We start from the raw sequence: 14,247 nt of genomic DNA, 5'->3' as shown, positions 1-14,247 counted from the left end.
GATGTTGTAGAGCACCTCTAAGGAAGAAAACATCTGCTGCTGTCGTCAGCTTGGCTGTGCCTGCTTGCAGACAGCAGTCATTGAGCTTCTGTACTGCTGACATTCCCTCACAGACGGAGAGTGTGAGAGGTGTCGTTGGAGCCCCACCTGAGCATCCAGCTGCTCTTCCACTTACTTGCAATTCTGCTCCAACTGCATGTGGCCTCAGAGAAACATGGGTTGGGGAGAGGGCACGACACACCAACTCCATCACTATGGCCATGAGGGAGCTGTCACCCATGCTGGGTGTAGACCCTGCAGTGCTGCTGCTCCAGGACCACCCACGCTCCTTTCCTAAGCTCTCATCCATACTCTGTAAGAAAGCTGTCCTAGCACTCGGGAGGCAGAGGCAGGTGGATCTGAGTTCCAGGACAGCCAGGGCTAAACAAACAAACCCTGTCTCAGAAAAAGAAAGAGAGAGAGAGACAGAGACAGAGACAGAGACAGAGACAGAGGGACAGAGAGAGAGAGAGAGAGAGAGAGAGAGAGAGAGAGAGAGAGAGAGAACCTAATAAACTTATAGTTCTTGGTTCCTATAGTGTAAACTATAGTAGAGTCGTACTTTGGTTTGTGGTTTGTGGTTGGGACGTCCAAGGCCAAGTTCTCAGCACAAAGGAGATTTATTTGCCCCAGAGGGACAGAGGGCAGGGATAAGGGACAAAGACAGAAGACAGGGAGAAGAAGAAGGGAACAAGCGAGAGGGGTAAGAGGTATTATCCCAGAGTGGGACAAAGGACGCCTCTGGACAGAGAGGACACAGATGGGGCACATAGACAAACAGCAAACAGCAGTTTATAAAGGTACAGGGGAAACCTGTGTCAGGATGAGGTGTTTAATTTTGATTGGGCGTGTTAATTAGGTGAGCCAAAGGGGGCTTTTGATTGCTGGACTTCAGTTCTTTGATAGCTGGACCTTGGTAGCCAGCCTCAGGAGGAGGAAGTGGACAAATAAGGGAACAGACCTTGGTGGCTAGCTTTAGGAATGTGATCTAATGGTTTTTAGCAAGGTAGAGGGAATGCAGAGAAAGGCAAGGCCTATCAGAACCATGTCCACCATACCCTGGCCAGCCAGAGTCCCTTTAGGCCTTATCAAGAAGGAGTAAATATTGTTTACATCTCCCTAGAGAAGGAATTCCCACAATTAGTACATGCTTCTCATGGAAGTACAGCTTTCCCTTGTAATTTTATGTTAAATTTATTGAGGAACATTGTAAGCTGGGTGTGGTGGCTCACACTTGAAATCCCAGCACCAGGAAGCAGGAGGAAGGGGCATTGCCCTAAGTTTAACACCAGCCTGAATGACATAGTAAGTTGAGAAAGAAAAGGAACATTGATTCTGAAGCTGTCGATAACCAAGTCCCCTCAGCGTTGGATAACACAGCTGGGAAGGTCCTTCCTGTTGGGAGAGTCCCCGCTCTTGATGGCAGAGCCATAGCACACCTGGCCCTTTGTGAAGCCCTGACCTGCTCCCTGGGAGGGCAAGGCAGGCTATTATTCAGTACTACTTCTACAAAGGGTCTCAGAAGTGGTGAAAGCCAAATACACAGTTGACTTCAACAATTCAGAGGTACTTGAACACTTCCCATAGGGAGGGATCCTGATGAAAATTAACATGGTGAGCAAGAAAGGAGCTGTGTTCCCTTGCATTTCCCAACTCCCAGCTTGCTAGACCAGCCCCCGCCCCCACCTACCCACCCCCGAAGTCTTCTCTCTTCCCACACACTTTTTCCAACATCAACCAAAAACGCAGGCGCAGACCCCTCTCAGGTTCCGCTGAACCGTTTACAGCCCTGGGAATGTTCTTGCCTGTGATGTCCCTCACCAGACGCTAGAGAGAGGCTCCTTCCCCTTCACCTCCCAGCTCAGCCTAGAGACCATGACTCCTCCAGGAAATGAATGGGCTGCACGGTCTCATGACATCAGTGGATTCCTATGAGCCAAGAAAGATCACTTCAGATCTCGTTCTTGAGTTTACCTTGTGTTTATTTTTTGTTTGTTTCTGGAAACAGTGTCTGATTGTAGCCCTCAGCCTGGCCTTGAACTTGTGACCCTCATACCTCAGCCTCCTGCCCCCTGAGTTCTGGGATTATAGATGTGGACTCTACACCTGACTTGCTTATTTTATAGTTGACTCTGTGTGTGTGTGTGTGTGTGTGTGTGTGTGTGTGTGTGTGTTTACATATATGTGTAGATATGTGGGTACCAGAAAAAACCTAATGTGCCTTGCAGTACCTCAAGTGCCCTCCATCTTGCTTTTTTTTTTGAGGGGTGGTGTTGGTGTTGGTTTGTTTGGGTTTTTTTGAGGCAGAGTTTCTCTGTGCAGCCCTGGAACTCACTTTGTAGACCAGGCTGGCCTTGAATTCACAGAGAAGCACTTGCCTGCCTCTGGCTGAGATTAAAGGCATGTGCTATCAGGCTGCCTGGCTGATTTTTTTTTTTTTAACTACACTTCATGGGTGCTCACGTGCGTGCGTGTGTGTGTGTGTGTGTGTGTGTGTGTGTGTGTGTGTGTGTTTGTGTGTATGTGTTTGTGTGTGTGTGTGTGTGTGTGTGTGTGTGTGTGTGGTCTACAGCACATGTGTGAGAGAGGACAACTTGTGTGATAGCTTTCTGCTTCAACCATGAGTTCTCAGGGCTCACATTCAGCTTATCAGGCCTCACGCACTGCTTTCCCAGCTGAGCCGTCTTGCCGACCGACCCCACCTTTTCTGGGTTTTGTTTGGTTTAGTTTTGTTTTGTTTTGTTTTAGACAGGTTTTCTCACTGGCCTGGAGCTCACTGTTGCAGCGGGCTATCTCTGCCTGCCCAATGCTGGGATTGCTTGGATTCTGGGGATCAAACTCAGGTCCACAAGCTTGTCAGAACCTCCTCCAAGTCAGGTCCCCAGCTTCCTCTAACGCACTACTGAAGCTGCGCCCAGCATCCTTCTCCCTCAGAACAGCTGCTCTTACATAAATACTCATAAACAAGACTCTTTCTTCTGAAGCTGCTTCCTCAAATGTTGCAATCCAGCTTGACTTCTCGCTTGACTTACAAATGAATGTCATTGGGTTGTAGCCTTGTTTTCTTTTTGATTTTTATTTCTGTGAAGATATTCTGCTATGGTAATATGTTCTATTTTTAAACTTTCTAATTTTTCTGACTAGCTTTCCGGTGGAGTGGGAACATTTCCTGTGATGACAGCAGCTGTGGTGTCACCCCAAACGCAGTACTTCGTCGTCTGATTTCTGTTTGTTTTATGTCGCTATGGTTGGAACCCTGGGGCCTGCTGCCGGCTGGGCAAGCGTTCCCTTCTGACTGACGCTGCCAGTCCGGTCCACCAAAAAGCCAGGCTCCCCTTCACACATGATGGGCCTCGGTAATAAAAGAACATGAATGTCACAATGAGAACATGTGGCTGTGTTTCTGCATGACCTGCAGCGGGCATCAGGCAGTCGAGAAAAACAGGGAGCCCATCCCTTCAGCTCCACTCCACGGTTGTGGGAGCAGAGTCATGAAACCTTATTGGTGACACGACCGTGTGCCAATTAAAGTATATTCAGGGACAGTTTTCATGCGTCACCAATATTATCCTCTTCCGTTTTTTTAACTTTTTAAAAATGTAGAAGCACAGGGCAGGGTGAGGGGACTGAAAAGATGGTACAGTGGTTAACAGCACTTGCTGTTCTTGTGGAGGACCTGGGTTCAAATCCTAGCATGCATGTGGTGCTCACAGCTGTCCATATCCCCAGTTCTGGGGGATCCAACACCCTTTTCTTTTTTTTTTTTTTTTTTTCTTTTTTTTTTTTTTTCTTTTTTTTTTTTAAAGATTTATTTATTACGTATATAGTGTTTTACCTACACGCCAGAAGAGGGCACCAGATCTCATTACAGATGGTTGTGAGCCACCATGTGGTTGCTGGGAATTGAACTCAGGTCCTCTGCAAGAACAGCCAGCCAGTGCTCTTAATCGCTGAGCCATCTCTCCAGCCCCCAACACCCTTTTCTGCACCCTGCTTACACACAGGCGTACACAATGTGCATCGAACATACCTACAGGCCAAACACTCATGCACATTTAGGGGCTGAGGACGCTGTTCAGTGGGAAAGGGCGTGCTTAGCATGCTCAAGCATGTGAGTTGGGTCCTCACCATCAAAAACTAAAAAACAAAATTGATATCCCAATCAAGAAGCTGAAACAGAAGGATCACAAGTTGGAGACCAGCCTGGGCCACCTAAAAAGATACTGTCTCAAAAGATACCAAAAGAAAAATTTTTAACCCACACATCAACTGGCAGGAATTTGGGGGGAGCGGGGAGGCTTAACTATGCACTGTCAGTAAGGGACAGGGTTTAAATATAAGGACAGGGCTTAAAGGTAAAAGAAGGCTGGGTCCAGTTCTGTAGTCTCTGGGCTCAGGACGCAGAGGCAGGAGGACTGGACTCTGAGACCAGCCCGGGCTACATAAGGAGAACTTGTCTCGAGCAAAAACATGGGATGACCTTCACCAGCAGATACAGAAGGGCACAGCTGACTGAGGCAAAACACTGCCCTGAGTACAACACACACACTTGATCTTGCCAATACAGACCACATTTGGAACGCTGTGTAAGTCTCTACTTTATTTTTTTGTTTGTTTGTTTGTTTGTTTTTTTGTGTTTCGAGACAGGGTTTCTCTGTGTAGCTTTGTGCCTTTCCTGGAACTCACTTGGTAGCCCAGGCTGGCCTCGAACTCACAGAGATCCGCCTGCCTCTGCCTCTCGAGTGCTGGGATAAAAGGCGTGCACCACTACCGCCCGGCAAGTCTCTACTTTAAAAGGATTGAAGTCATAGAGTGTGGTTGGGCAGTGGTGGCACATGCCTTTAATCCCAGCACATGGATCTCTGTGAGTTTGAGGCCAGCCTAGTCTAAAAAGTGAGTTCCAGGGCAGCCAGGGCTGTTAAACAGAGAAACTCTGTCTCAAAAGACCAAGAAAGAGAGAAAGAAGGGAGGGAGGGAGGGAGGGAGGGAGGGAGGGAGGGAGGGAAGGAGGGAGGGAGAGAAGAAAGAAAGAAAGAAAGAAAGAAAGAAAGAAAGAAAGAAAGAAAGAAAGAAGGAAGGAAGGAAGGAAGGAAGGAAGGAAGGAAGGAAGGAAGGAAAGGAAGGAAGGAAGGAAGGAAGGAAGGAAGGAAGAAATGAGAGAAAACAAATTGTAGAGCATGCTCTCTGACTACAACAGGATTAGAAGTCAGTAATCCAGCTAGAAAAATCCCAAATGTTTGGAATTCAACATTTGAGTTTACTGATCCAAAGATCAGAGAAGTTACCACAGGGAGTTATGATGCAGGCCTGTAATCGCAGCACTTTGGAAGCTGAAGTAACAGGCTGCCATGAGTTCTAAGCCAGCCTGGGCTACAGTGTCTCAGAAAAAGTGACACAGGAAATATGACATTTCTCTCTGAATGACAGTGAGACACATCCTCACTGAAGTGACAGTGGTGAATTTTCCTGCATGTAAAGTACATGCCACTCAATCTGGCTTGGGGTAGGAGTGAGGCTCAGTGGGAAAGCATTTACCCAGCATGAGTGGGGCCTGAAGCTCTGTCCCCAGCATCACACAAAAGTAAACAAACTGCCATGACCCGTAGAAAATTGTTAGAGGAGTGGGCAGTGGTGGCGCACACCTTTAATCCAGTATTCAGGAGGCAGAGGCAGGTGGATCTCTGGGTTCGAGGCCAGCCTGGTCTGCAGAGTGAGATCCAGGACAGGCACCAAAACTACACAGAGAAACCCTGTCTTGAAAAACAAAACAACAACAACAATAAAGGAGGAGGAGGAGGAGGAGGAGGAGGAGGAGGAGGAGGAGGAGGAGGAGGAAGTTTGTAGAAGGCTGGAGAGGTAGTTCAGTAGCTAAGAGCCATGCTGCTCTTCTAGAGGACCTAAGTCTGTCTCCTAGCGCCCACATTAGAGGGCTCACAACCACCTGAACTCCAACTCCAGGGGATCCTGTGTCTCTGGCCTCATCAAGAACCTGAAATCCTGTGTAAACAACCCCCACAAAGACACACATGATTAAAAAGAAATACCTGAAAATGTTTAAGTTGTTTGATGTAAGTTGATACCATGTACACATTATAATCCCAGCTACTTGGGAGACTGAGACAGGAAGATTATGGAGCCCTGGAGTTTAAGACCAACGTGGGTACTGGGAGAGGGAAGGAGGAAGGAGGAGAGGGGGATTAGATTTCATCTCAACAAATAAGAGTTGTTTTCTACAGCTAAAGCGGTGTGACTAGGAAGAGTGGGGGGAGGGGAGGGATGGGCTAGAAGGAGAGGATGGTGGCAGAGGAATGACTTGGAAGGGTCTGTAGCACCCTGCGTAACTATGATTGACAACAGTTAACTGTACATTTCAAAACAGCCAGAGAAGCCCGTAACTGCTCTCAACACGAAGAATGATCCCAGTTCTCCTATATCGGGGTGGGAGGTGGAGGCAGGAGGAAGTTACGGGCCAACTGCTCTGGCACACAAAGCCGCAAACAACAAAGAGACCCTGTTTCCAACAAGGTGGAAGGCGGAGACCCATGCCTGAGGTTGTTTCCCGGCATCCTCCGGCCTGCTATCATTCACACCTGTGAGCGCACATCACCCACAAGATAAACTAGCGGATGCAAAGTAAGTGGAGGTATTTATGGGGTTCGTGTGGCATTTCAATTCCAGTCTACAGTGTGCATGGGCCAGCTCAGAGTCTGGCCTGTCACCTCGGACGCTGATCGTTCTTTATGGAGTATATGTAGAAGTCAGAGGACAATTTTTAGGAGTCGGTTCTTTCCTTCTACCAGATGTGGTTACAGAGGTCAAATGCAGGTGGCAGATGTGGTGGCAAGTGCCTTAACCCACTGAGCTATCTCAGTGGCCCTAATTCTTTTATTAAAAAATATTTTTTAAAGCCAGGTGTGGTGGTACACATCTTTAACTGAGAGGCAGAATCATCTGTATCTCTATGAGTTCAAGGCCAGTCTCGTCTATGTAGCAAGTTTCAGGCCACAGCTACATAGTAAGACCCTATCTCAAAAACAAAAAGCAAAACAAAATGAAAAACCTATTTTCCCCTACTCTTACTAACGTAGTTGGTAAATAAATAATTGCATATATTTAAGGTACCTTAAGGTAGAAGAACCGACTCCTAAAAATTGTCCTCTGACTTCCACACATACTCCATGTATGCACCCCCAACACACACACACACACACACACACACACACACATACACACACACACACACACGAAATAAAGTAATAAAAGTTTTAAAAATAGTTGGTCATGGTGGTGCACAACTGTAATCAATCTAGCAGTTGGGAGGAAGAGACAACAAGCCTCAACTGCATAGCAAGTTCAAGGCCAGGCTGGTCTACATGAGATCCTATCTCAAAAAGAAAAAAAAAAGGAAAGTCTGAAATCAATGGTCTAAGGTGCTGCCTCAACAATAGGAAGAAGATGGCTGAGGGTGGTGTACACCCCTTTAATCCCAGCACATGGGAGATAGAGGCAGGAGGAGCTTTGTGAGTTTAGTTGTTTGTTTGTTTTTTATAAATTTATCTTTTTTTTTTTGTTGTTTTGTTTTGTTTTGTTTTGTTTTTTGTTTTTCGAGACAGGGTTTCTCTGTAGCTTTGGAGCCTGTCCTGGACTGGCTCTGTAGCCCAGGCTGGCCTGGAACTCACAAAGATCTGCTTGCCTCTGCCTCCCGAGTGCTGGGATTACAGGCGTGTGCCACCACCGCCCGGCCTTTTTTTTATAAATTTATGTGCATTGATGTTTTGCCTGCATGTATGTCTGTGTGAGGGTGTCAGATCTTGGAGTTACAGACAGTTGTGAGCTGCCATGTGTGTGCTGCAAATTGAACCTGGGTTCTCTGGAAGAACAGCCAGGGCTCTCAACCACTGAGCCATCTTTCCAATCTTTGTGAGTTTAAAGCACAGTCTGAGTTACATAGTGATTTTCAGGCTAGCCAGGGCTACATGGTGAGTCTCTGTCTCAAGCAAACAAATGAGAGATAGCTAGATGTAGATGATAGATAGATAGATAGATAGATAGATAGATAGATAGATAGATAGATCGACAGACAGAGATGCTTATTTGAAAGTATCAACATAACTATTAACACTGAGTTGAGCACTCTGAAAGAGTGGATTATGCAGCATATGAATTGTATCTCAGGGAATCTGGAAACAATCTGAGTGCCCATCATCATAGGTAAACAGACAACAGCCTACAAAAGGCCATGACTGAGCCTTGGGGACGACTGGCATTCTTATACCTGCTACAGTGTGGATGGCCTTAGAAACACTGTGCTCAGAGAAAGTCACCAGTCACAGACACACAAATATCACACGGCCCTAGTTAAATAGAATGGATAATACAGAGCAACAAATATAGCAGAAGTCACTAGAGGCTGGAGGATAATGATGGGGGGCTGTTGGTTACTGGGTCAAGAGTCTCTTTGTGGGATAATGACAATTTTCTGGAAATGGATGGTGGTCACATGCCATAATGAAAGTACTTAATATCACCAAACAATGCACCAAAAAATGATCAAAACAGTTGGTTTTAGCCGGGCGATGGTGGCGCACGCCTTTAATCCCAGCACTCGGGAGGCAGAGCCAGGCGGATCTCTGTGAGTTCGAGGCCAGCCTGGGCTACCAAGTGAGTTCCAGGAGAGGCGCAAAGCTACACAGAGAAACCCTGTCTCGAAAAACCAAAAAAAAAAAAAAAAAAAAAAAAAAAAAAAAAAAAAACAGTTGGTTTTGTGCTAAATATATTTTATCACAATAAAAAGCATGCCTGGAGCTCCATGGTTAAGAGCACTTGCTGTTCTTCTGGAGGACCTGAGTTCAGTTCCCAGCACCCACATCAGGTGGCTCACAACCACCTGTAACTCCACCAGCTCCAGGAGATCCAACACCATCTTCTGGCCTCCCCAGGTATGTGCAAGTACACTAGCGCACATAAACACACACACACACACACACACACACACACACACACACACACACACATACACACACAATAAATAAATAATATTCCATTCATAGTCTAAAAAGAAGAGCAAGCTACCAGATACTAAAAGACAAAGCCACAGTGATTAAGACATGAACAGACGATGGGACCAACTAGAGATTAATATTATATATATATATACACACATTATCATATATATATATATATATATATATATATATATATATATATATATATATCATGTTCATGTGGAAACATCATCCAGGAGAAAGAGGACCCTCCAAAGCTGTGGAGGGACAGTCCTATTGGACAAATAGTGTTGTAGAATCTGATGAATTATGGAAAGAAAAATAAAGCAAGACCCTGGTTCACATTATAAGCAAAGCAGGTACCAACCGCATTGAAGGTGGGTACCTCCGTGGGAGAGCTCATGCCTAGCATGTGAAAGGTCCCAGGTTCAAACCTCAGCCCATTGCAGGTGTGGGGCTGTAAGGCATGCATGATAAAGCTTGGGAATTAATAGGAGAGAAGGAATAGAGAAAGAACAGAAAGCCTCCAGCAGAAACGGCATGTTGAAATCTCACCAATGTGGTTATTCGGTAGACAAATTGGCAACGGTAGCAGGTGTCAAATAGGGGAAGATGTTCTCATCATCTAAAGGGTTAAAAGCCCAGTATGTAACAGGACCAGAGCAAGAGATGCAAACAGAGCCAAAGGTGCCAGGTAGCTCTTCACGGAAGGCTGAACATCTGGTGGGTTTATGGGCCAGGCTTGGCCCTGCTAAACACAGAACTTTAAGATAAAATTTGCACACATATGACTGGGCAGTGGTGGTGCACACTTTTAATCCCAGCACTCAGGAGGCAGAGGCAGTCCTATCTCTGTGAGTTTGAGGCCAGCCTGGTCTACAGAGTGAATTCAAGGACAACCAGGTCTGCACAGAGAAACCCTGTCTCAAAAAAAAAAAAAACAAAAAACAAAAAACAAAAAACAAAAAAAAAACTAAATAAATAAATAGATTGCACATATACAAGTGCAAAGAATGGCAGGATCCTCTGACATGTAGAAGGGACCCCCAACTCAGCCTCCCAGCTCCTGCCCACAGTGTGGTATTGTTGACTCTCTTTCCCCTCTGGTTGGGGACCCATAAGCTCTGCCCACAGGCATGGAAGGTCTCCTACAAAGTGTGTGTGCTGCCAGGCTGGGCACAAGTGTCCTCTTCTCTTTGATGACATAAAATGACTTTGAGGTCATTTATTTTGCTCGTTGGTTTTTCTCGTGGTCAGACTTCTTCCTCGGCAGGTGATCTCTAGGCCCATCTGAGGATGTAGACAAGCCGAGCTTCTGCTTTGCTGGTTTGGATGCATCTGAGCTAATCTAAGGATCCCCTGGAGGCTCATGGGAGACTTCAGCCAGCAGCAGGCGTTCAGGGGCAGAACACACTCTGAGCTTGGATACTGATATCTACTTTGGTCTCTCAATACTGTCCCCCAAAAGTGTCAAGAATGTCCTAGTGGCTTGCAGTGGTCCTCAGGTGGCCTCTGGGCTGAGAAATACTCTGGGGTCTTCTTTTCTACTGAGGAGTTCCTGGTGACTGTCCCCTTCTTTCAAGGATGAGTTGCTGTGTTGACTTCTGGGGGTCACAGGAAATGCTTCCCAACTGGTTATTATATACTGAGTACGACCTCCATTGTCTAGCCTCTTCTGTACTCTCAGGGCCCAAGAGCAGATATGTGGACCAAGGGGGGCTGTCTCGATCAACAAGAAGAGTAGGGCTCCCCTTACCCCCCCTCCCCTTTCCCATCCTGCCCCTAATGACACTGAGGCTCAGATGATTGAGGCCTTGAGTCCCAGCAAAGAGAACCTTGAGAGGTTAAGGGGTCAATGAAGGGACCACACTACCTAGTAACGATCCAGGTAGAGCCACAGTGTCCAGATGTGGGGAGACAGGTGAACAGTATGAAGCCCTCCTGTGACCTGCTTGTACCCTCAGAGACTACTGCTACATACTGCACTGCCCAGGCTACACCCTCTCAAGGACTGCGGGGCTGGGTGGGGGGGACGAGCCATGTGGTAGTAAATGGGGTTGGCAGAGCGACTGAAACCTCCACAGGGCCTCCTGCCCACTGTACATTGTCCAAAGGAAAGGTCTCGGCAACTCTCCCAGCAGGCCTAAGATGCATCATCTACTGTGGGTACCAGAGGTGCCCCTGTGCCCCTCCCAGTGCCCCACACAGCCTGCTCAGTGTGTGCAGAAGACATGATGATAAGAGGATCCCACGCACTCTCTCCCCTCGCAGTTCTGCAGCAGGGATGAGCTGCACACCACCCCCAGCTACCTCATCCCTCTCCACAGCATTCACAGAGCATCATCCAGGAGAGGCGCCATTTGTGTGCTACTGTGCCCTGCTCGAGAATGTGAGCGGGCCGCTCAAGAACCCCAGGAGGCCTGAGTATAGTGGCATGCGCCTGTAATCCCAGCACTCAGGAGGCTGGGGCAGGAGGATTCCATGAGTTCAAGGTCAACTCGGGCTACCGAGTGAGTTCTAGGACAACCTGGGCTCCACGAGGTGCTGGCTGAAACACAAAACAATGGACCAGTGAGACAGTCCAGCCTGACAACGTGAGTTCAACTCTCGAAGCCATGTGGAAGGGGAGAAGAGAATACAAGTTGTACTTTGTCACGTGTGAACACACACACACACACACACACACACACTAACCAACTAACTAAATAAGAGCCCATGAAATGGTCTAGCAGATAAAGGCTTGCAGCCAAGCCTAATAACATGAGTTTAGTCCCCAGGACCCGCATTGTGAAAAGCGAGATCAGACTCCCATACTTAGTCCTCTGAACTCCACATGTGTACGGTGGCATACAGGTGTTTACATAATATATACATACATACATTACACAATCAATCAGTGGATATAAGTAATTTTTTTTTTTTTTTTTGGTTTTTCGAGACAGGGTTTCTCTGTGTAGCTTTGCGCCTCTCCTGGAACTCACTTGATAGCCCAGGCTGGCCTCGAACTCACAGAGATCCGCCTGGCTCTGCCTCCCGAGTGCTGGGATTAAAGGCGTGCGCCACCACCGCCCGGCCGGATATAAGTAATTTTTAAAATTAAATAATGTGAACTCACAGAGACTGTGGCAGCATGCACAGAGCCCTCACAGGCCTGCACCAGATGGGGTTCTAGAGCTGAAAGAAGTGAACTCGTGTCCCATCCCTAACCTAGAAACTGGCTCTCACTGATAGCCACTTGCAAATAAAAAAATTAGTTTTCTCCAGTGGAGTCACACAAACACCCAACCTCATCTTTGGAGGTTCTTCATCTCTTTTTGTTTGTTTGTTTGTTTGGTTGGTTGGTTGGTTTTTCGAGACAGGGTTTCTCTGTGTAGCTTTGGAGTCTGTCCTGGTCACTCTGTAGACTAGGCTGGCCTTGAACTCACAAAGATCATCTGGCTGTGCCTCCCGAGTGCTGGGATCAAAGGCATGCACCACCACCACCCAGCAGATTCTTCGTCTCATAATGTAAAATTGGGGATTTTTTTCTTACCTTACAGGTCCTTTGCATATACATTACGGCTTCCAGTTTTGTATTTTTATGGGACTTCTGTGTGTGCAAATGTGTGTGTCTATATGTGTTTCTTTGTGTGCTTTTTCTTTGTTTTTTTTTCCCTTGTTTGTTGTTTTGTCTATTCTGATTTGTTTGTTTTTATCTTTTGGGGGGGGCTTGTGTGGAGGGTGTGTTTTTGTTTCTGTTTCTCAAGACAGTGTGTGTGTGTGTGTGTGTGTGTGTGTGTGTGTGTGTGTGTGTAGTCCTGGCTGTCCTGGAACTCGCTCTATAGACCAGGCTGATCTCAAACTAACGCAGACCCACCTGTCTCTGCCTCCCGAGGGCTGGGATTAAAGGCATGCATATGGCTGGATGACCGTTTTCTAACAGATAGGGTTTGGATCTGAATGAGAGGGAGGTGGGGGAGGAACTGGAAGGGGGAAGGGGAAGAGGAGGGAGGGGAACCATAATCAGAATATATTATATGGAAAAAATATACTTTCAATTAAAAAACTAGAATAAAATAAATACTTGACTTAAAAATAAATAAATAATAGAACCAGTGAGGTGCTCAGTGGGTAAAAGCATGTGCTGCCAAGCCCGATGGCCTAAGTTTGGTCCTTGGAACTCACAGGGTGGAGAGAGAACCAGCTCCCCCAAATCGTCTTCTGACCTCCACATCTTCGCTCATACACACAATAAACAAATAAATAAGAAAATAAGTAAACAGACATTTTTAAATAGAAATAAATAAATGTGAAAATAACAAAAGAACCATTGTCCCTAATCAGACACCCCAGCTGGGAGGAGGCCTGAGTCCAGGGTACACAATCCACAGTGACAGCCAGCTCATGTCCCCTCCAGACCACTGCTCTGGTTGAACAGCCACTCAGGCCTCTCATTAGCTACTAATTGCTGCCCGTGTGGGCTCCCCCGGGGCCGTTGCTGGGATCCCACCTGTTGACAAGATGTAGCAGCCCCAGAAGGACAAAACCATGTGCTGATTATGCCCCTAATGATGTGCTCATTGCCCGACAGTAGTTCTCTTCAACAAATAAAACTCGGGGCTCGGCCTCCATCACTGAGCCTTACTTCACACTGGGCTCTAATGAGGTAGGCAGGGTTTCAGTAGGATGAAATACAAGGGCAGTCCGGGCTCAATGTCACCAGCACCGCTGCAACATCTTCCTACAAAAGGCCACTTTATCTCTATAGTGAGAGAGACACGCCACCTGAGCCCACAATACACACTGGTGGTGAGGAGCCCACCCCTCGTAAGGAGACCAGCACCCCAGTGGGGCCTTTCCCAGGGGGAAGTTCCTACACTTTAAGTCACAAGGGACAGGATGAAACACATTGGCCTTCCATCCACCCACAGAAGAGTGGTGACCCCATAACCATCAGGGACCTAGGCTGATTCACCCACAACTTACTGAGTGGTGAGGAGGTCTCAGCTGGCCACTGTAACAAAATCCTGAAATACTCTTGAAGAAGAGGAAGAGGAAAGAGAAGAAGATGATGAAGAAAAGAAAGAAAAGCAGGACTGATGAGGTGGCTCAGTGGTTAAAGGAGCTTGCTGCTCTCTCGGAGGACCAGAGTTCAATTCCCAGCACCCACATTGGGCTGTTCACAACTGCCTGTACTCCAATTCCAGAGAATCAGAATCCATCT

Source organism: Peromyscus eremicus, chromosome 8a (genome assembly GCF_949786415.1).
Source record: "Peromyscus eremicus chromosome 8a, PerEre_H2_v1, whole genome shotgun sequence".
NCBI classification, from domain to species: domain Eukaryota; kingdom Metazoa; phylum Chordata; class Mammalia; order Rodentia; family Cricetidae; genus Peromyscus; species Peromyscus eremicus.
The sequence above is the reverse complement of the archived record's forward strand: the minus strand, read 5'-3'. Positions refer to the sequence as shown.